The sequence below is a fragment of the Pseudophryne corroboree genome, chromosome 5 (genome assembly GCF_028390025.1).
Source record: "Pseudophryne corroboree isolate aPseCor3 chromosome 5, aPseCor3.hap2, whole genome shotgun sequence".
NCBI lineage: Eukaryota > Metazoa > Chordata > Amphibia > Anura > Myobatrachidae > Pseudophryne > Pseudophryne corroboree.
In genome coordinates this window covers 691,749,949-691,774,311 of record NC_086448.1, presented here as the reverse complement: position 1 = coordinate 691,774,311, position 24,363 = coordinate 691,749,949, and the positions used below count along the sequence as shown (strand labels likewise).

At 41.5% G+C, this 24,363-nt stretch overlaps 1 protein-coding gene and 1 long non-coding RNA gene across 6 annotated transcripts in view; both read left to right on the top strand.

The window, feature by feature from the left end:
* The window catches only part of PDE7A (phosphodiesterase 7A), a 593,823-nt gene that overhangs the window by 287,297 nt on the left and 282,163 nt on the right, over nt 1-24,363 (top strand). The gene's annotated exons all lie outside the window — the stretch shown is intronic.
* LOC134928279 (uncharacterized) lies at nt 1,837-15,438 on the top strand. The gene is made up of 2 exons (XR_010177878.1): nt 1,837-2,018; nt 14,659-15,438. It is a non-coding gene; the product is annotated as an uncharacterized LOC134928279 (long non-coding RNA).

The following is a 24,363-nucleotide window of genomic DNA, read 5'->3' as shown; positions in this document are numbered from 1 at the left end:
GCGACACCAGGTTTGAAGCCAGTCTACACCTGCATGGCAGCAAGCATTGCCCCGCACCAGCCCTCTCACAGTGAGGGTCAGCAATGCTAACCACTGTACCACAATGTTGGATCTTGATCAGACTGCTCATGATGTCTTCTGTCAAACTGTGTTATAAAGGGTGGAACTGTAACCGTCATAGGGGGGTGCAACAGCTACCAGGTCCAGAGGTGATTGGAGCTTGTAAATGCTGGACTGCATACTACATTGGCCCCACCTCCCACTTCTACAGAAATTTGTGTAACCCTATGCCATGGCTTTATTGGTCCTTTTCTAAATTCAGAGAAAAGAAAAGGTAGAGTAAAAAATATTCAACTGTGAATTGACAATGAAAGCTTCAAGGTTTATTAACAATATTCTAGATGTTATTGCTTTGTTTTTCTTGTTTGGTTTGTTTTCTCTATTAGGCTTATTGCTTTTTTAATGCAAAATCCATATTTCCTGTTACATGAACAATCAGACTCAGAAAACCAGCATAAGTTAGCAGGTCCAGACAGGAGTATGTGGATTAAGGAATTCTTATCTGTCATCAGTACTAATGCACCTACAAAGAAACTGCCTTTCTAAACATTTACATGGAAGACTGCAGAAAACTGGAAGTACAGTACTATATGTAACAATTGTTTGAAGGTGTAAACTTTGTGAACTACAAAACATGATACAAATAAATAAGCTCTGTTCTCTGCTTCTGAGGAAGTTTGTGTGGTCATCACAGGGGACTATGGGGGTCATTCCGAGTTGTTCGCTCGTTAGCTACTTTTAGCAGCCGTGCAACCACATAGTCGCCGCCCACGGGGGAGTGTATTTTCGCTTTGCAAGTGTGCGAATGCCTGTGCAGCCGAGCGGGTACAAACACATTTTGTGCAGAACAAGACCAGCCCTGTAGTTACTTATTCTGTGCGATGATTGCTGCGATGAAGGTCCCGGAATTGACGTCAGAGACCCGCCCTGCAAACACCTGGTCACGCCTGCGTTTTTCCAAACATTCCCAAAAAACGGTCAGTTGACACCCATAAACGCCTTCTTCATGTCAATTGACTTGCGATCGGCTGTGCGAAAATGAATCGTCACTATAAGCAGTGCAAAACAACAATGCTTTTTGTACCCGTACGCCGTGCGTGCGAATTGTGCCCCATACGCATGCGTAGTTTTGAATTTTTTTTAAATAATCGCTACGCAGCGAACATCAGCAGTTAGCGATCAACTCGGAATGACCCCCTATAGTATTTTTATTTAGTTCATTTATTTAAAAGTTTGTGTATAACTGTATTTAGGCTACATACTTGCTGAATATAAAACATACCTCCCAGCTTTTCCTGGCCTGAAGGAGGGACAAAATCACTAAAATTGGGACAGTTGGGAGGTATGATAAAATTGTATGTACTAAAACAAAAACCATCGTACCAAATTAAACTGTATACGTCTTTGTTTTGTTACATGTTTAACTTGTACTGCTTTAGTTTTCATGCAATAAAATATGGATCATATCTCACTGCATTTCATATGATGGGCCGGATGTAATGCCGCCCGGCTTCGGTGGCCGCGTCGGTTGCCGGATTAACTTTTTTTAAAGGAGCAATCTTTTAGAAGGCATGGTTTTGCCTTGTAAGTGATTGCCTCTTTAAAAAAATGTCCGAGTTTGTCCAGCATCCCACTCGGCCGCCGGACTTGGGTGGCATTGCATCACGCTCCAGATGGCTAAAGAGCACTTGCATATGCATTTGGCTTGAACCAGACTCATGTTTTAGAATCACTTATCATATAGATATTATTTGCAAATATAGGAATGGTGGGGGTGGTCCCTCTTGGGTGCTCACCTCTGAAGTCTAGTTACCGGAGTTCCTTGTGAGGGTGATCCTTCAGTTTTAACATGGTATGGACAAGACACTGCTGACGGGAATGGACTTCAAAAGAAAAGAACAAGACAAGGGATCAGGAATCTCCCTGCTAGATACAGTGGAAACATCTTGCTTTAACAGGTATCCTTCCTCGGGGTAGAGTGGAAGATCATCATTGGCACTTTGACCTCTGTTCATGAGTTTCAACAGGTGGAAACTGCAACTTTACAGCGGTGTGTAAGGCCCACTGGCGTCCAGGAAGGAGTGAACAGAAAGAAAGATACACACACACACACACACACACACAGAAGGATCATGCCGCTAATAATCTCTTAAACTTACCTTGTCATCTGCCCACTGAGCCCTGTAGGGAAAGGGGGAGACACACTCCCGCAGTTGCCTATCTGTGGCCTATAGTACTATATATACGGTATCACCCTCTTCTAACTGAATTCAATTATACAATCCTGACTGCAATAGAACTAATGTCAAAACAACATTAACAGAGCTAACTCGGTGTAGCGCACTATCTATCAGTAAAAATCCAAACAACTAGGTAATTATCCAATATAAAACAGTTTAAACTGTGTCACATTAATGCAGATCCTAATTTAGTTACCTGTATAACTAAACAAATAGAAAGAGTAATGGTGATCATAACAGTCACCAATAGGAGCACAAATAATTATGACATACTAGTAATTGAAAACACATTCAATGCATTATTTGGGAAAATACTAACATAAATAATGTTAATAATTGAACACTAACCGGTTTCAAACGGTCAAAGGTTTGCTGGGCGGAACATTTTACCCCTTTTTACCCCATTAGGAGTTGATACCCCATAGTATCCCTTCTTGGTGGGTGGCTGTACATAACTGGAATAGTTTCCAGACCACCCGGCGGGTCACATATTCCAGGTCACCCGGCAGATGCACAGCCAGAGTTGAGAAACTGTCACATATTTAAAGAACTCAATGGTAATGCATTGTAATTGGCTGGCAGATGTTTTGCCACATAACTCTGAAACGAACCAACCAATCACAACGCCAGTATAATTCTGCACATCTACGTACCAAGTGCTTTCATTTGGTATATAGGGGGTAATTCCAAGTTGATTGCAGCAGGAAATTTTTTAGCAGTTGGGCAAAACCATGTGCACTGCAGGGGAGGCAGATATAACATGTGCACAGAGAGTTAGATTTGGGTGGTTGAATTCCACCTCGTTACCACCTCTTGCTTCAGATGATGGCGGGGCAGGTTCAGGAGTGTTTGCTGGTGCTCTAGTCTTCGGCACGCGGTGGCTGAAGACCGAAAGTGGCCCGCAATTCTTCGGCCCATTGACAGCATCTCTTGCACGCCCCTGTCGTTTTTTTTCAAAATTCTGCACCACCAAATTCAATGTATGTGCAAAACATGGGACGTGCTGGAATTTGCACACATGTAATTCACGCACAATATTGGTGGCATTGTCCGATGTCACAAATCCCCAGGAGAGTCCAATTGGGGTAAGCCATTCTGCGATGATGTTCCTCTGTTTCCGTAAGAGGTTGTCAGCTGTGTGCCTCTTATGGAAAGCGGTGATACAAAGCGTAGCCTGCCTAGGAACGAGTTGGCATTTGCAAGATGCTGCTACTGGTGCCGCCGCTGCTGCGAGAGGCAATACATCTACCCAGTGGGCTGTCACAGTCACATATTCCGGAGTCTGCCCTGCTCCACTTGTCCACATGTCCGTGGTTAAGTGGACATTGGGTACAACTGCATTTTTTAGGACACTGGTGACTCTTTTTCTGACATCTGTGTACATTCTCAGTATCGCCTGCCTAGAGAAGTGGAACCTAGATGGTATTTCGTACCGGGGACACACTAACTCAATAAATTGCCTAATTCCCTGTGAATTAACGGTGGATACCGGAGACACGTTTAACACCACCACAGCTGCCAAGGCCTGAGTTATCCGCTTTGCAGCAGGATGACTGCTGTGATATTTCATCTTCCTCACAAATGACTGTGGTCACCAAAATGCTGCACTGTAATACTATATATACTGCTCACAAAAATGCAGCACAGATATGGAATGGATACTTGCAGTGACACAGAGCTGCAAGATACAGCAATGGCCTACTGTACAACTATATACTGTTGGTCACCAAAATGCTGCACTGTAATACTATATATACTGCTCACAAAAATGCAGCACAGATATGGAATGGATACTTACAGTGACACAGAGCTGCAAGATACAGCAATGGCCTACTGTACAACTATATACTGTTGGTCACCAAAATGCTGCACTGTAATACTATATATACTGCTCACAATAATGCAGCACAGATATGGAATGGATACTTGCAGTGACACAGAGCTGCAAGATACAGCAATGGCCTACTGTACTGTACTACTATTATACTGGTGGTCCCCAGTCCCCACAATGCAGCACACTGATCAGATATTTGCAGCATACTGAGCACATATATGGAGCGTTTTCAGGCAGAGAACGTAGATATTTTCAGCACACTGAGCACAGATATTTGCAGCACACTGAGCACAGATTACGGAGCTTTTCAGGGAGAGAACGCAGCCACGTCCTCTCCGTTCAATCTCCAATGCACGAGTGAAAATGGCGGCGACGCGCGGCTCTTTATATAAAATACGAATCTCGCGAGAATCCGACAGCGGGATGATGACGTTCGGGCGCGTTCGGGTTAACCGAGCAAGGCGGGAAGATCCGAGGCTGCCTCGGAACCGTGTAAAATAGGTGAAGTTCGGAGGGGTTCGGATCTCGAAGAACCGAACCTGCTCATCTCTAATTCTATCACAGATCCTTGGTTGGAGACATTCAAGGATAGGTTGTTTCCATCAGCAATTAGCAATTAGAGATCACACATTGCCCAGTATTTAGTCTTGATAAAAATCCAGAGCAGAGCAATATTTTAAGATGTTTCAATTGACACTGCCAGGAAAAAAAAATGGAAATAACTCTTGACTAATTTATATGTTCCACAGACTGACACTCTGTTATACGGGTGATATTTCTACTATCCATAGAGTCACAGTACACAGCTAGAATATAGCAGCAGTAGATTTCAGCAGGCTTGGACTGGCCCACAGGGGTACAGGGGAAACCACCGGTGGGCCCCTCGGCCTGGGGGCCCTCCTCCTGCTCTAAGGATCAGGATCCAGACTGTGCACTTGAATTATACATTATACATATGTTACCTTATACTGGACTATAGTGTATTTTCTAGAGTGCATTGCTGATAAGTAATCTGGTACATTACCATGCATGCAGCAGCTGAATTTACTGTATATATTTATGAAAGGTCCCAGGCGTTGCACTCTCTAATCGTTGGTCAAACCAATGAGGTAGCAGGCCACACCCCCTCTGCTGACTGGCCACACATTTAAACATGGAACCCTACCACTGCATTCCCCTGGTGGGCCCTGCATGCCCCAGTCCGACATTGGATTCCAGTATAATAATGTTGTTGAATAAAGACAAACAGCGGCCACCTGCTTATAGTAGAATATCTGCCCATAGGTACAGAGAAAATACTGCAGAAGCCACTAATAGCATATGTGAATAGCTGGCAAGATAACATAAACACCGGCAGCGGGATCCTATTATGCCTGTGACTAGGAGCTCTGAATGGAGGTGCTGGCAAAATCCACGAACAATCTGGCAATGATACTCCTGCAGTGCCTGCAATTAGGTGCTCTTTGTAGATCCTGTTTCAGGTGCAGTAATGCTGTGCAGGGCCAGTACATTAACTAACGCGTCTCTCCATCTAAACAATGGACAGTTTCTTCAGAGAGAAATAATTAGTTCTTATTTGTCTCCGAATTTATCCTGCTGCCAGTCAATAGTGGGTGGTTAATTAATGAGACCTTCTGTGCATACAGGTGTTTATTTCCCTGTCCTTAGTAATAAGGCACAAACGTCTTTCATATTATAAATAAATATATAACACAAACTTACATTATTTGTAACAATGAATATAAATTATCGAGATATATATATGAACGCCTTCAGTCACAAACTGAGGCGTACCGTAGAGAGCTCACGTCTTTTAAGAGGAAAAAATTAGCCACTGTACAGGCTGATTATCAAAATCATACCGTGTACAGATGGCTTTTGGGTCATAAAGATAGCTCTTACCCTGATCGATCTTCACGTCCCTTTCGACACCGGAGACCTGCATATAACAGAGAATGGGGTTCCTCACTTTCTAACTCGGACACCGATCTATCAGATACCTCCCGTAACAACCGTCGTTTTTTAGATCCTGGAACAGTATCCATCGGCTCACTACCTCCAGCTGGAGACCCCAGAGCCGTAGACCACATCCGCGGCGGGGTGGATTCAAAGAGAAGAGGTCGGAAGAAACGGGTATGAACACTGTGTTTAATCTTTCTAGTAAGGAACTTTCCCAAGCTGAGTTATCACTCCTAAGAAAGGGGTTGTCCTTTGTTCCCACATTTCACCATCAGAGTTTTGAAGAGAATATTGACCAATATAAGTTTGGGCGTAAATTGCGTCTTAAAGAATTTTTTCCAGTACAGCCACCAACATCTGAACAGAGATTACCTTTCAAAAAGGTATCTAAGTTTGATCCATCCTCCAACAACGCGAGTATTAGAACTTTTCTGCGTTTGGTACAGAAAGACACCCGTACTTACCATCCAAGACCTTTGTTTGATAATCTATCAAGTGATGAAAGGAAAGCCCTTAACAACCTGAAACGCGACACCTCACTGGTGATACGCCCGGCCGACAAAGGCGGGGCAGTGGTAGTACAAAACTGGGTAGATTACGACATGGAGATCTGTCGACAACTTGCTGACCAAGACACCTATCAGTGTGTAACCGCCAACCCGTTACCATCCATTAAGAAGAAGGTTGATGTAAGTTTGAAGATGGGTCTGGAACATTTATGGATTGATCAGGCACTTTTTGATTTTCTAACAGTTGATTCACCGAAGTGTCCCATAATCTATACACTCCCCAAGGTCCATAAAACCCTTGTGAGACCACCTGGGAGACCGATCATAGCGGCTGAGGGGTCGTTATTGCAACCATTGGCCAAATTGGTTGACCATATTCTTCAACCGTTTGTTATTCAGAGTTCCAGCTATATTAGGGACACGACTGATTTCCTTAACCAATTGAAGCAATTCACAGATCTGGAGAAAGTCTCTCTATTGGCTACAATGGATGTACAGTCGCTATATACTGTGATCCCACATGATGATGGCATTGCGACCCTTAGAGAGATATTATCTAAGGATCAGAAACAGATGATCCCGACTGAATATGTCCTGGACCTTGTCTTCCTGGTGCTGAGTCTTAACCATTTTAAATATAAAGAAGCCTATTATATACAACGACTAGGAACCGCCATGGGTTCCAATTTGGCGCCAGCATATGCCAACTTATATATGACTCGTTTTGAAAATACATATATCTTTCCAGAATTTGGTGCTCAGATTTTGTTTTACAAACGCTTTATAGACGACGTATTTGTCTTGTGGAGTGGTACTAGGGAATCCTTCATCAATATGGTTGCAAAAGTAAATTCGCTTCACACTCCTATCAAATTTACATTCGATCTGTCAGATGTAAGTGTAAACTTTTTGGATGTTACTGTTCATATCAAGAACGGTCTAGTATCAACATCCCTTTTTAGGAAACCCACAGACCGCAACACAACACTATTGGCCAGCAGTTTCCACCCCCCAAGCTTAAAGGACAACTTACCTGTTTCGCAGTACCTGAGGGTTATGCGTATAGATACTGAAACAGCAGTTAGAGAAGAACAACTGAGTGAATTAACACAGAGATTTAGAGATCGGGGATATCGGCCTAGAATATTACGCAGATGTCTACAGAAAGCCAGAGAAATCTTTCAAGGGGAACGTCCTACTAAACAAACTAGTAAACAGCGTATGATATTTACCACGAGATTTGACCAACATGCGTATCATACTCAACAAACTCTTAAAAAGCATTGGCCGATCCTCACGTCGGACCCGTCTTTGCCGTTTACCCATATGCCACCACCTATGATGGCGTATAGTAGAGGAGCAAACCTCAAACAACTACTGATGCGACCTACTATGGTACCCCAGGAACACCCTAATATTAAACAAATCATGAGCTCCAGACCAGGTTGTTTCTCGTGTGGTGGCTGTACTACATGTAGATCAATGCTTGTTGGTAAATCGTTCCCTCACCCACATTCTGGAAAACATATTAAGATTAGGTACCACCTCCACTGCAAGATGGAATATGTCATATATTTACTCACTTGCCCATGTGGGCTCTATTATGTTGGGTTAACCTCACGGTGCTTCCGTGATAGAATGGCTAATCATAGAACTACAATTAGAGCAGCACTCCAGACACGTAACACCGACAAACCCGTGGCGAGACATTATATGCTTAATGGACATCAAGTCTCTAATCTCAAATGCATGCTAATAGACTGGGTTCCCCCATTAGAACAGGGAGGAGACCGTCTACTGCTACTGAAACAACGGGAAAGCTACTGGATCTCGACCCTTGATACGGTCGCCCCACGTGGTCTAAATGAACAAAATGCCTTTAACATTTTTCTGTAGATCTGTCACTAGGGAATGTGAATCTGCTGTCCTTCATTGAACAGTTAGACATGCTCTATTAATTACTGAGCCTGCGTGTATATATGAGTGGTTGTGTTGGTGTGTGTATATATATGTGTATATGTTTTATGCATGCACACATGTATATATATATATACATATATATATATATTTAAAAAATTCTGTACACCATATATCATTGTTATTGTTTGTTATATCTATAACATTGGGATATATTCTCTAAAATATGGGTTTCCTAATTTGTTTGGTCATAACAATAATATTCTTGTTTTATATGACTGTTTAAATATTTGCTTTTAAAGATCTGATGGTTTATTATGGGCACATTATTGTATGCACAGATGGCTCAGTCAATGAATTTAAATTCATAGGTAAATATCTGTATATATTAATTTTTATATCTATTGTTTTGTGAATATATTTATTTTTTCACACATCTTTATATATATATTTTTTTTTGGTTTAATATGATGTGCCCGCCCAGGTGTTTCACGGGCCCTCTGTGGATGATGTGCACTTTACACTGACTAAGGTTGTGAGCAGCGGACACTGGTGAGACGCATGCATTTCCGCCAGCTCGTTGGTGGAACGCATGTATCCTCCTCCTGTGTGTCCTGCCTTTGAGAGATAGTGACGCCACGCGCGGCCGGCGGAAGTTCTAGGTGACACGCACGAGACTTCCGGTAGTTATAGGTGGAACGCACGCCGCGTTTGGAGTGTTTCTGTACACATGTGCATTTGTGTACTGCATCTAAATATTGGCGGTAAGGTTGTCTTTGGCTATAGATGCAGTGCTTAGTATATTGAGCTATATGTAGCAGTTTGGACTGTTTTTGATTTGTGCGCACTGTGACATCACTTCCTGTCTGGGCACTATAAATGTAGCCCAGGATCGTGTCCCTGTATGCAGCCCGTGTTCTGATGCCTTGATGTCTGCTTGCTGACTATGTTTGACTATTTTTGACTCTAGTAAGTAATCTTGGACATTTTCATTCACCCCTTGGGGTTCATTTGGAGTGATGTAGTTAATGATTCATATATGTGTATCAATAGGTTTGGATGTGTGGACATCCTCCCTTATGGAACTTACTGGCCTGTACATTTGTCGTGAGTACCTAATTATGTGATATTGCTATATAGGTCCCATGTCATTTCACTGTTTGAGTATAAATACCTATACATTTTTTAGGATTATGTGATCCCCCTACCATTGCTGTGGGCTATGAATTACCTCCTATGAGTGAGTTACCCTCTTTATCCACATTTGTGGTTATTATGGCTGGTGTCAGTCCTACTTGGTTCACCTTTCTCAGTGGTAGGCACAGTGGAGTGATATTTATTATCTATATGTGGATTCTATTCCTTCTTTTTTCATCACGTGGTTGCATTGATGGTTGGCACTTCAGGGGTGATGTACTCTCATCCACATCTGGGCCCGTGAGGCATCTTCCACCTTTTTCTTTCTTTACAATGTTTTTGATTTTTACAGTTTTTTGTCTATTTTTGTTTTAGTGTACTTATGATGCTGGATGTCATTGTTGTGCTCGTCTTGACAAAGATTCTCTAATGGAATCGAAACGTTGACATACTGAGCCCCTAGACTTGAATAATAAAGACGATTACGTTTGGACTGGACTCTTGATCTTTTAGGAGAGTGCATCTCCCTTCACAGGGATGAACTTTATATATATATATATATATATATAAACTTAATTATAAAAATGATGTATGAGTTATCATTCAAGAGTGTCAAGAATTAATTGGGTTAACCACAATAAATTATTAGTATACCAACAAATGGCAGTAACAGGCTACACCACAATGGTTATAAATAGAGAGTCCTGGCTGGGTTTAAATCCCGCCATATCCCCAAATATAAATCAAATAAATTAACTAAACTAATTTTCAATTCACTCATATGGGTAAATGTAAGAACAGCCGTTATGGGGTGAAGCGGTATTAGCGCACGTTATTTGTGCTATACCGCCTCCCCCATGTTTGATAGCTGCAATCTGTGCCTATGCGCCCCTCTCCATATCGGCGCTGCTATCTATAAGATAGCAGGCCGATATGCGCGGGCAATGTATGAATGGTCAGCATCGCTGACCATTCCGACATCTGCAGCTGTTGATTTTGACAGTTGCAGGTGGCGATACCCATTCACCACGGCAGAGACAGAGCTGTCCCTGCCTGTGGCAAGTGCCGGCTCAGGACTGCGCTGGGGATCTTGCATGAGTAGCTAGATCCTGCGCATGTGCACAGGAGCCGGTCGGGAAGGAGACACAGCTCATCAGCGCATCAGGGGAACATCGCCGGAGGGACTTCGGCAGACAAGATGTTAGTACATCTTGTTGATGTCCCTTCCTGCTTTGCCTCGGTAGTGAGGTGAAGCAGGACGTGTGATAGCGGCACGATCAGTGCCCCTATAATACATTTACCCCATAATATTTTAAACAATAAATTCATAACTTTTTATTATACAATATAACTTTAAATTAAATGAGGCAGATTATACTAACAATTGGAAGAACTAGTAAGTTTAACTAATTTCACATAACCCAAAATACAGTCTTACACTTAATATATTATTCTCTGATATAAGAAAAGAAATTTAATGATGCCACTTCCTTCTTATATAAATAGTTGATTCTAGATTGTATTCATTTCAGTGGAATCATTTACACCATAAAGTGTAAATGTATTTAGGGGAAAAAAAATTAAAAAAGCCTCCCTTTCCCAAAGTAAATGAAACCACCTTTAGGTGTCTGGGCATATTTTCAATGCTCTGTATGTATAAAATACTAGCATCATTATTAAAGAGTAATGCACCATGTTGGGAAAGACTAGGGTATGCAATTAGCTCAGTTTTTTCGCCTTGGTGAAAAAACAGAGCTTTTTCGCTATTTTTAGGGCGAATGGAGATTTGCCCTATGCAATAGCAGGGTCGGATTTTTGCCTAGGTGAAAAATGCTGGCACTGGCAAAAAACACATGGATCATCGAACTACCGATCCATGTGTTTTGGTGAATCTGCAAGCGGTTTTTGCCAGTTTTTAGGACAATTTTCGCCAATGGCGATTCACCTAAAAAACAAAGGTGAAACGGCATGGCAAAAATGTATTAAAAAATGGACAAAATTACCCGCAAATGAATACGGTGGGTCGAATTAGTTCAGGTTTTTTCAGCTAGGCGAAAAAAACAAAGCTAATTGCATACTCCCCTATGGGTGGTATTAAATTATTTCCACCCCCTTCCACAACTGTTGTGTTTCTGCTGACGGGTGTGGTATCATCATTTTAGCTCACTACCCCTGGGGTAGTGAGGCGCCCAACCCTTTACGCAGCTATACCTGATTACTATGGGCGTGATATGCGCGATAACGGGGAAGGAGATTGTGCGTGATATATCAATGAATACCACCCTATGAGTCTTCAGGACTTTCATGGCATTATTTCTATGTTCTAAAAACCTTACATTGACACGTGTTGTCCTTCCAACATATTGCATAAGATGATGAAAGGAACAAATTGCTGTTATGTTTATTATGTTTACGTGTGATACAAGATGTTTTCCACACCATTCAAATAACCAACCTGATATATTATGTTTCTCTGAATTGCTGTGGGGTGAAGATAGGCCTGCTAGATAGTGAAGTACTAATTGCATCATTAACAGTTTTTATCATTAACAGTTTTGTGGCTTCTAAAAAAACTTAATTATTTGCTTTACAAATAATCACCCTTATGTCCATCACAGTCTTGAAGTTCTTAAAGTCGCGCTTCCCATTTAATTGGAAGGAATCATCCCTACTATATTTAGGAATTTCTATTCCTTCTCATATACAGAATGTGCATACTGTTAATTATGTCCCTTTATTGACTCGCTAGCTTCTTTAACTTCGACCTAGATGTGCCACGAGGTCTCTTGGTTGGGCCGTCTAGTGGCATTTAAAATGATGTGGTTACCAAAATTGATGTACCTATTTCTTGCTATTCCCTATGCTATTCCCTATAAACTATTATCTCACATGAGACGGCTGTTACTATCATACATGTGGAAATGTAAACCTCCTAGGTTGTCTTATTCCTATATGACTCGTTCTAAATCACAAGGAGGGCTCACTCTTCCCGACCTAACTAGGTATTATGAAGCATCTATGCTCTTCCAGTTATGTGATCTGTTTCTCCCCCCCACACTCCAAGCCTTGAGTAGATTTGGAACAGGGTCTCTTCCAAGAGTTCCCCCTCCCTGACCTCATTTAGTTACCTCAACAACTCCATCCTCACTTTCCATTATCCCCTTCTACTATTGTTGATACCCTGAAAATATGGGTTTTTCGACACCCGACCCACTTCGACATTACTCTTCCTACTAAGAATATCTCTTTACGAGCTTTGGACAAAGCATTGCTCCATTTTCATTTTTCTTATTGGAGACTTTTAAGTGCTGATCTCTTGCTGATATTTTTTTTCCCAATCTGCATTTTTTCACTAACAGATTTGAGTACTAAACTCAATCTAGACCCTTCAGCGTGGTTCTTTTATTTTCAACTTAAATACTGGATAGATTAAATGGGCATTAATCCCAATGTTTTCCAAGCTCCTCCAGAACGCATTTTAAATAGATTTACTAGAGTCTCATCTCGTGGTGCCATATCCTACTGGTATAGCTTACTTTTACCTTCAGAATCAACGGTTAAATCTTCTTAACTTAAATGGGAGATTAACCTTACCGTACATTTACTCTTAAACAGTGGGAAACTATTCACCTCACCTCTTTCTCTTTCTCTAAATGCACCAATAACTCTGAAATGCATATTAAATTAGTACATAGATTGTACTTTACCCCTTCTAAATTACATAAAATTTGGCCGTCTATCTCTAAATTGTACTGGCGCCTGTGCCATTCTGAAGGCACCATTTTTCATGTTTTCTGGGATTGCCCTGCTCTACATCATTTTTGGGTAAATGTGTTTGATTTTATACAAGATGTTATAGGCCTCACATTAACCCAAGATCCCTTTTAAGCTCTTTTACACTGGTATCCTAGTATTGTTCCTAAATCTTCCCGTTATGTTTTGGGTCACATTTTATTATCCACTGGAGCCACTATTGCTCAACATTGGAAATCCTACTCTCCTCCCCCTTTTGAGAAAGTTATTTCCAAAACCCAATTCGATTTCGAAATGGAGACTAGGGACTGTGAAGTGTCTTCCGTGCATTTATACATCACAGAGGGTAAAGGTGCCACATCCTATCTCCCAGAGCCCTCCTTTTGATTTGAACGAAACCCCTACAGAGGATAATACTTGATTTGCATGAAGTCTTTAGTGTATTACCTTGCTGCTATTTGATGACCTGTCTCCTCTTTCCCCCATATACTGTATTTGCCTCCAAAAAAGGCAATGGGAACGGTTAAATCCAAAGGTTTTTTTAGATGCGGCCTCTGTCTGGGCTGTAGAGGGATATCTTCAGAAAAGAGTAAAATCTCTAAAGTGGAAGTTAAAAGTCAGACTGTAAACATCAGAGATTTTATTACCTGCAACAGTTCAAATGTGATCTATGGAATTGAATGTACCTGTGGACTATGGTACATAGGCAGGACCTCCAGACCTCTTAAAGTGAGAATTAGTGAGCACCTTAGGAATGTTAGGAAAGGACTCACCACTCATGCACTTTCAGAACATTTTAGAGTTCATCACAGTTGTAATCCAAATGCCATCAAACAGTTCTGCGGCTTGAGACATATTAAGGGCCATTGGAGAAAAAAAGATTTTTCAAACCAATTGGCCCAAGCCGAGATGAAAATGATTTTTGAATTGGGTACGCTGGTACCGGGAGGTTTAAATGTTGATTTTGAGATCAAGTGGTTTTTATGATCCACTTTTATGCTTTTATTAAGTTGGAGCATTTTTGAGTCATTTTGATTTCATCCCCTTTTTAAAAAAAAAAAATTAAAATTCAATTATATTGTCAGGGACATGCACCCTTGTTATTTCTATGCAGGGAAGTACTGTGAAACAGAATTTATCTAAAGGGACATGCACTTTATTCATTGTGTACTGTAATATTATTATTATCTGCATGAGCTTCACCTGTATGAGTATTTTTAAAACTGTCCTTTTTGATGATTTTAAATAGGTATTGGATCCCACTTCAAATAAAAAACAATGTATATCTTTAAGAATAATACCTATACAGTTCATCTTGTATAAGGACTAAACACACGGAATAGCGCCGGGTAACCACGGTAACAAGGATATGCGTCACAGGAAGTGACGCGACGGAGTATTAGAAAGATCACCGGGTTACCATGGAAACCAAGAAGCGATACGTAAGGAGAAGGGTAACGAGTTTACAGGACATACACAGGGAGGACCAGGCAACACGTAAAGAACGGGAAGCGCGTCACTGGAAGTGACGTGACGGGAGGAGAACACGGCCCGGGTTGCCATGGAAACCGGATGATACACATAGTCACAGCCAATAGGGAGCAGCACAGCACGGGACCATGGGACGTATAGATGATTTCTGTATAGGGTCCACCTGTGTTCCTTGGCAAGTGATTGGACAGTGACCATTTAAATATGCTGGGAATGGGAGAGTTATTCATTCACCAGGATACCTTGAAAAAGACCCCAGATTGGGGTGGAAATGCGTCGGTAGCCTCCAGATGTGAAGGGAACGCGGAGTTTGAAACCTGGTGACCAGAGCGGTTTATTGATTGGACTAGTGTTGGTCTATATCAACCATTCATGCGCTGTTTGGGACTGTTTGGCCACAGTTCCATTCATCTCCGGTAATTTCTCTGCATTTACCTTGCACCAGGAGTTCAATTGGTGTTTTATTTTAACTCATTATTGTATACACAGCATTTTATTGTAACTTTTAGAATTTGTATTAAAACAGACTTCACTATTATCACTTTTGTTTCATTTTCCCATGGTGGAACTAATTGTGACGTGAGCTGAAGTTTGGGAAGACTGCCGTGACTAGGATTCCATCCGTACAGCGCAGGCTAAGTCATTTGCCCACAAAACCTGTATACTTTATCACTGTGGTGAGGGGTGAAGGAAACCTCATAAGGGCAAGTGTAAGCCAGCAGCAGTATTTTGCGCACAGAGCTAGCAATACTATCCTTGTTTGCATTGTTTATTCATTTTTCCTTCAGTATTGTTCACTTAGTGCTGCATTCAACAGGATGTTTAAATTGAGAGAGAGTCGGAAGAATACCTTTGAATATGTTTTCAGGGAAGAAGGGGATAAGGCGGTCCTTATAGACGAAAGTCTGGACAGCCTAATGAAAAAATTAGAAAATGTCCTCCTTAAGGAAAGTAGGATCTGGTGGGAAGTGTTGACTCTGGAGAGATACCTTTCCCACCAGATTATCCCAAAAGGACTCAGAATTAATAAAATAGCCACGTTTACTTCATCAAATGAAGATTTTAAAGCTGAGTGGGATCGTATATTGGGGGTATGCTCATTTTCCCTGATTAATTTAATCATCGCAGACAGAAAACAGGAGCTTGTAAGACTAGAAAGTGAGATCACTAATTATAGAACACTTACTAACCCATTTGTAGAATTACCTGAATATAAAGCTCTAGAGAAACGAATTGAGAATAGTCTAAGAAAGAGTGAGAAATTGGTAGTAGACAAGAAAGTCCGCAAGTTCAATAGAGACAAGAAAATGAAAGAATCTGAACAAGATGAAGGTGATGAAGTACTTGTAGAACCGCGGACACCATGTTCTCATAGCTGTGAAGTTTTACCTGAGAGGAAAAGAGATAGATCTACTTTACGGGAGAAAGAGAGATATGTGGATAATAAATTCTTCTATCCCACACACCATTTAAGAAAGGATAGGGCCCGTAGCCCCAGACCAAGATCATCCCCGGAAAAATATGACAATCAGAGAGATTATTGGGGTAATAGAAGACAGGATACTATAAGGAGAAATAATAACTATTACCCTAGGGATATCAAGAGGAATCAACTACAGGGCCAAAGATGGCAGAGAAGAAGGGGTCCAATCACACAAGAAGAAAGAATGCATTCTCCGTTTGAACCAACAGAGATACGGAATCGGTTCAGACCATTGGAAACGAGAGCGAGATCTCCTTTTTTGTACAGGGACTGGAGACGGGAAAATATGAGGTAAAACACAGGGGTAGAAGAGGAGGGATTAAGAAGAAAAGGAAAAAGAAGCATAGGAAGATCAGAACAAAGGGGAATATGGCACCAAAGGATGTCGAACCTTCCGGACGAGTAAAAATATTCAATTTGACACAACATGTACTGGCAAGAGAAGAAATTTCTCTTCTAGAGAAAGGGTTAAAATATGCCCCTGCACTTCCACTCAACAAATTTAATACATTTGTTGATTTACACAAATTTGTAAGAAAATTGAGTTTAAAGAAGTTCTTCATGACCAAAGAGGGAGGTACTATTACGTCTACACCAGCTTTGGATGGCACCCCATTCAAACGCAAGTCGGTTTTTAATCCCACTTTTGTGCGTGGTAATTTTTTAGAGACCTTTTTAAAAATTGTTCTGGACGAGATTCAAGAGGTCGATACAAAGAAAATTAGGTCGAATTTGGCATCTAAGGAACGCCAAGCGTTAAAGAATTTGAAGGCGAACGAAGATTTGATCATTAAACCAGCCGACAAGGGGGGGGGTCGTCATAATGACCAGGTGGAATTATGAGCAAGAGGTCATGTCACAGTTAGATGATGGGACCACCTACAGCAAATTGAGAGGGGACCCCACTAACCGTATACAGATTGAACTAGCTAAACTGGTGGAAGAATATTGGACAAAAGGAACATTGGAAGAAAGAGAGAAGAAATTCATTTTAATAGAGGAACCTACCATTCCAGTTTTATATGTTTTACCAAAGATTCACAAAGATCCAGTGAACCCCCCAGGACGCCCGATTGTCTCCGGGGTGGACTCGATCACATCGAACCTTTCTGAATTCATCGATTTTTATTTACAACCTTTGGTGTTAGAAAATAAAGCGCATTTGAAGGACACTAAAGATTTTCTGGAGAGCATCAAGGATATAGATTGGAAAGAAAATTCCATCTTGGTTACGGCAGACGTCAAGTCACTCTACACCATCATTAAACATCAGGATGGTGTGGAGGCCCTATCAGTTGCACTAAGGAAGAGCACTTTAGAGAAAGACTTACAAGAATTCATATTGAAAGGTGTACAGTTTATTTTAGGGAACAATTACTTTGTTTTTAACGGCAATTTTTATATACAAAATGTCGGCACGGCCATGGGCACCAGGTTCGCTCCTAGTTACGCCAACCTTTTCATGGGGTGGTGGGAAGATTCAAACATTTGGAGTAATTGCCCCTTTGGAGCGAACCTGGTGTCCTGGAAAAGATATATAGACGACGTGTTTTTTATTTGGAATGGAGGAGTAGAGCTTCTCAAGAATTTTTTTACATTTTTGAATGATAATGTTTTAAACATACGTTTCACTTTCGAGTACAGCACCACTACGATAAATTTCTTGGATATTACCGTTTTTATTAAGGAGGGATGTATACATACAAAAAATTATACCAAACCAACAGACTCAGGGACATACATTGGTCCAACTAGTTGCCACCATCCCGATTGGCTTAATTCAATACCAGAAGGCCAATTCAAACGTTTAAAACGCAATTGCACAGATAAGGAAACATTCACTGTACAAGCGGAAGAGATGGAAAACAAATTTTTGGATTCCGGCTATGATCCTGGAAAAGTTTGTTCCACCAGGGACAGGGTCACTTTGATGGATAGGGAGCAGTTATTTAATCCCACAGTGAAGGAAAAAGGGAAACATTTAGAATGGGCATTCGTTACTTCCTTCAGTGCACAATACAAGAATATAGAAAAATCCATAAGGAAGAATTGGGGAATACTGAAAAAAGATCCCATAATAGGGAATATTTTACCAGACAAACCAAAATGTATTTTCAGGCGGGCACCAAATTTAAAATCTAATTTAGTAAAGAGCGCATTGCCTCCAAAAAAGGCAATGGGAACGGTTAAATCCAAAGGTTTTTTTTAGATGCGGCCTCTGTCTGGGCTGTAGAGGGATATCTTCAGAAAAGAGTAAAATCTCTAAAGTGGAAGTTAAAAGTCAGACTGTAAACATCAGAGATTTTATTACCTGCAACAGTTCAAATGTGATCTATGGAATTGAATGTACCTGTGGACTATGGTACATAGGCAGGACCTCCAGACCTCTTAAAGTGAGAATTAGTGAGCACCTTAGGAATGTTAGGAAAGAACTCACCACTCATGCACTTTCAGAACATTTTAGAGTTCATCACAGTTGTAATCCAAATGCCATCAAACAGTTCTGCGGCTTGAGACATATTAAGGGCCATTGGAGAAAAAAAGATTTTTCAAACCAATTGGCCCAAGCCGAGATGAAAATGATTTTTGAATTGGGTACGCTGGTACCGGGAGGTTTAAATGTTGATTTTGAGATCAAGTGGTTTTTATGAACCACTTTTATGCTTTTATTAAGTTGGAGCATTTTTGAGTCATTTTGATTTCATCCCCTTTTTAAAAAATTTTTTTTAAAATTCAATTATATTGTCAGGGACATGCACCCTTGTTATTTCTATGCAGGGAAGTACTGTGAAACAGAATTTATCTAAAGCGACATGCACTTTATTCATTGTGTACTGTAATATTATTATTATCTGCATGAGCTTCACCTGTATGAGTATTTTTAAAACTGTCCTTTTTGATGATTTTAAATAGGTATTGGATCCCACTTCAAATAAAAAAACAATGTATATCTTTAAGAATAATACCTATACAGTTCATCTTGTATAAGGACTAAACACACGGAATAGCGCCGGGTAACCACGGTAACAAGGATACGCGTCACAGGAAGTGACGCGACGGAGTATTAGAAAGATCACCGGGTTACCATGGAAACCAAGAAGCGATACGTAAGGAGAAGGGTAACGAGTTTACAGGACATACACAGGGAGGACCAGGCAACACGTAAAGAACGGGAAGCGCGTCACTGGAAGTGACGTGACGGGAGGAGAACACGGCCCGGGTTGCCATGGAAACCGGATGATACACATAGTCACAGCCAATAGGGAGCAGCACAGCACGGGACCATGGGACGTATAGATGATTTCTGTATAGGGTCCACCTGTGTTCCTTGGCAAGTGATTGGACAGTGACCATTTAAATATGCTGGGAATGGGAGAGTTATTCATTCACCAGGATACCTTGAAAAAGACCCCAGATTGGGGTGGAAACGCGTCGGTAGCCTCCAGATGTGAAGGGAAAGCGGAGTTTGAAACCTGGTGACCAGAGCGGTTTATTGATTGGACTAGTGTTGGTCTATATCAACCATTCATGCGCTGTTTGGGACTGTTTGGCCACAGTTCCATTCATCTCCGGTAATTTCTCTGCATTTACCTTGCACCAGGAGTTCAATTGGTGTTTTATTTTAACTCATTATTGTATACACAGCATTTTATTGTAACTTTTAGAATTTGTATTAAAACAGACTTCACTATTATCACTTTTGTTTCATTTTCCCATGGTGGAACTAATTGTGACGTGAGCTGAAGTTTGGGAAGACTGCCGTGACTAGGATTCCATCCGTACAGCGCAGGCTAAGTAATTTGCCCACAAAACCTGTATACTACATCACAGAGGGTAAAGGTGCCACATCCTATCTCCCAGAGCCCTCCTTTTGATTTGAACGAAACCCCTACAGAGGATAATACTTGATTTGCATGAAGTCTTTAGTGTATTACCTTGCTGATATTTGATGACCTGTCTCCTCTTTCCCCCATATACTGTATTTGCCTTTCCCCTATTATCATCCTAATTATTTTCTGTACCCCTGTTTAACTGGTATATTCTTAATAAAAAATTAATGTTAGAAAAAAAATCACCCTTAGACTTTTATCCTAAGTTAGGAGACAAAATGGTATCCATTTTTTAATAGGCAGACTAGCGATAATATATTCATGAACATATTACTAATCTGTTGGGAGCATACATTAAACCTGGATACAAATGTAGGTACTTTTTTGTCTTCACAGACCTTGGAACTAAAAGGTAATCCCTATTTCTCAACAATGTTTCTTCTAAAGCTCAAGCAAAGAATTTCTTTGCGATATCTCTGTTTTCTGAAAGCTACTGTAAGCTCATATGCTTGTTCCAGAAACTTGGTTCTATCAGAACAATTACATTTTAGGCATAATTTTTGTCCCATAGTGATGTTATTTTTTAAAATTTTGTTATGACAACTGGATTAATAACAAAACCTCATTACCATCCACAGTCATTGTGCAAATTTTGTTGTCCCTAAGTGAGAGGGCAATACCCAGGAAGTTACATTTCTGAGTGATGATACATGCTAGTGAAGTGGAGACCAAAAGAATTGGAGTTAAGATAAGCAGTAAACAAATTAATAGAATCAGAATCCCCATACCAAATAATGAAAAAAGGTCCATGTAGGGTTGGAAAAGTTTGGGGAAAATGGAGTGCCCATGGCTGTACCATGAATTTGGTGGCAAAACTGTGCATCAAATAAAAAATGTTATTCGAAAGAATAAAAGAAACAGAATCCAGAATAAGCTCACAGTGTCTAGTGTCCAAACACACAACAAAGCACAATAAATAATGGGTGGCCTCTATACCGCCTTTAGTGGCAATACTCTGATTGGGGAGAGGCAATGTGAGTTTCAAGGAAAAAGTCAACAAAGGAAGATAAATTAGAAGTGAGGAACTCTATACCAAAAATAATAGGACAGCCAAGAGGTGAGGGAAGGGACTTGTGAATTTTAGGGAGGTGGTAGTATATGATTACAATGGGGTGTGCATTTAAAAGAAATATTAATTCTTCCTTAGGTACAGTGTGGCACTCTCAATCAGGTCCCAATTCAACAATTCTTTAAATTCAATAAAATACCTAGAGGTGGGATTAGAAGGCAATTCAGTAGAACATTTGGAGTTATTCAGTTATCAATAAGCATCCAGGGGGTAGTCAGTTTTATCCTGAATAATTGTACTACCACCTTTGTCAACTTTTTTGATGATTGTAAAACCACCATTTTCAGATTCTTTAGCGATCTCCTTTCATTAACATTCAGGTTATCAGAAACTATCCTATTCTTATTAGACTTTTCACATAGTTTATGGAAATCTTTTAAAGTATCTGTGTAGAAGGCCTCAATGTAAGCAGTCCTATGTTTGGTCAGGTAGAATTCTGACTTTTCTTGCAAATGCATTAATTTTAGGATTACTTATGTCATAAACTTTATGACATTATGATACCTGATCTATCCCCATTTCTGTGAGAAGTTTGCCTAAGGCATCTAGGGCTTCCTGATCACTATGGTTTAGTATAAACCTTTTTTTCTGCGTATGTCATGTGGTCAATGCAGTAAAAAGTTCAGAAGATCAGGGTTGCATGCTAAGGCACATTTAAGTACCTTTGTGTTATGAGCCACGGCTGTGGCTCATTCCTGTTTTGCAGTTTTGTTCTGTATTTCATGTTATACTTCTGTTTATGTTCCCCGTGGGTGTCATGGGGTGCTCGGAGCTCACCCTTAAGGAGGGGATACTGTTATGAACCACAGGTAGTGGTTCATTCCTATTTTATGTTTATAAAGTTGTCTTGCATGCCAGGATTTCCTGTTGCTCTGTTTTAGAATACTCTTGTCTGCTGCCGCTGGTGAGTCTGTGTAATTGCAGCTTGTTCCCTTGTGTTCAGCCTCACCTGGCTGCTAATTGCATCTGGTCAGTTTGGAATCATGCAACAAGGCAGCTGCATGGGATTATTAATTAGGCCTCTCTGTTATATGCTGGCTGTTTGCAATTCACAGATGCTGGCGATATTCCTGGGTTTTCAGTCTGCTTGAGTTCTGAGCTTGGTTCCTGCTAGTTCCTGAGCTTCCTGTGTCGATTCCTGTGTCAGTCCCTGTGTCGATTCCTATGTCTGATCCCGTGTCCTGCCGTGAGGCGTTCCTGTCCTGAGGTCCAGTACCTTTGCCTGTGCAAGTTTCTGGCTTCTTGGTGTCCACCGGTCTATCGTTTGGGATTCTGCCTGTCCTCCAGTTCTGAGAGTCTGTGTCAGCAGCATTGGGAGTTCCTGTCCGTTTGCCAGTATTCGTACCGGTTCCGTGAGTAGCGGCACGGCCGCGTCCGTTGGCTTAGGCCGCTGTATTCCCTTATTATTATTTCTGTCACTGGTGTTTTGCAGAGGGTTCTGCTTATGCTGTCACCGCCGGTACACAAAAGTATTGTCGGCGTGTGGTCAGCATTTCCTTTGTTGTTCTTTTCCTTTGGCGGCAAGCCGCACATACTTTGGCTTTAGGTTTGTTAGTAGCCCCTGGCCTTGTTGTTTAGTCAGAGGGCCCCTTGTTATCACCCTGTCTCGGTTCACTCTTTGTCTCTCATTAAGACCTGAGGGGGCATCGAAGTTGGGCAGACGTAATCCGCCCTTCAAACGCGGCTGCCATGGGCTCAAGCAACCATAGTCTCGCAAGAGTGTACTGACAGTACGGGTGAGACAACGGAGATAGGGCGCCAGGGGCTATTCCCTTTCCATTCCCCTTTCCCAGCATTCCGTCCTGGTGCTCTGGACTCGCTTCATAACATCTCCCTTGTTCTGAGCACCAGGAACCTAACATTATCACCAGCCATACCACAAAAAAAGAAATAAAACTTTTTTTTCTTTTTTGGCCCAGTCCAGTGTCTAGTCTAGAATCCAGTCCTGTCTAGATTTCAGTGTGTTAGAATCCAGTCCGGTGTTAGAATCCAGTCCGGTGTTAGAATCCAGTCCGGTGTTAGAATCCAGTCTTGTCTAGAATCCGGTGTTTAGAATCCAGTCCGGTGTTTAGAATCCAGTCCGGTGTTTAGAATCCAGTCCGGTGTTTAAAAAAAAAAAAAAGTCTTGTTTTGTTTAGCAAAATTTAGTCTTGCCTTGCCTTGTCTTGTCCTGTCTAGTTTTAAATCCTCCTATGTCTACTATGCAAGCCCTGCAGGCATCTCTCGCAGCCCTGAACTCTGTATTCAGTGCTTTGAGACCAGAGCGACTAGAAGTTTTGCAGCAATCCCTAAAGCAACTGCAAAACCTTCTGACTGAAATCTTGCTCATTTTGCCAGAAGTCGTTGAGAGTACATCTATCTCTAAAGAGACTCTTGTTCACAGTATGGTGACAAGAGAATCCTCTGGTTTAATTGAAGAGAAAAGGTTTAAAAGTTTTCTGCGGCCCAGGCTCTCAGAAGAGGAGAGTCTGCGTCGCAGAAACTTAAACTTATGCCTATATTGTGGGGGTTTAGGCCACTATCTGCAGACCTGTGAGTTGCGCAAGCCAAAGTGTGGTGACGAGTCTTGCCCTCTGGCCAAGTTGAGTCAGGATACAAGACCTACTCCTGTCTCTACTGTGGCAGAGGTACTTGTCACACAACCCACACTAAAAAGCTCTCTGTCCTATAATTGGGGTCCTTGGGCAAGGGAGCCCCATTATAGATTCAGGAATCAAAAAAGAATGTTTTTCTCCTCTCTTGAGGTTCCTGTGGAAGCGGAGTTGCAAGCCCCTGGAGTGGTGCCCGATGCCCAGGGTCCTGGAGTGGTGCCCGATGCCCAGGGTCCTGGAGTGGTGCCCGTAGCCCAGGGTCCTGGAGTGGTGCCCGTAGCCCAGGGTCCTGGAGTGGTGCCCGTAGCCCAGGGTCCTGGAGTGGTGCCCGATGCTCAGGTTCTTGGTGCGGTACCCGATGCCCAGAGTGCTGGAGCGGTACCCGATGCCCAGAGTGCTGGAGCGGTACCCGATGCCCAGAGTGCTGGAG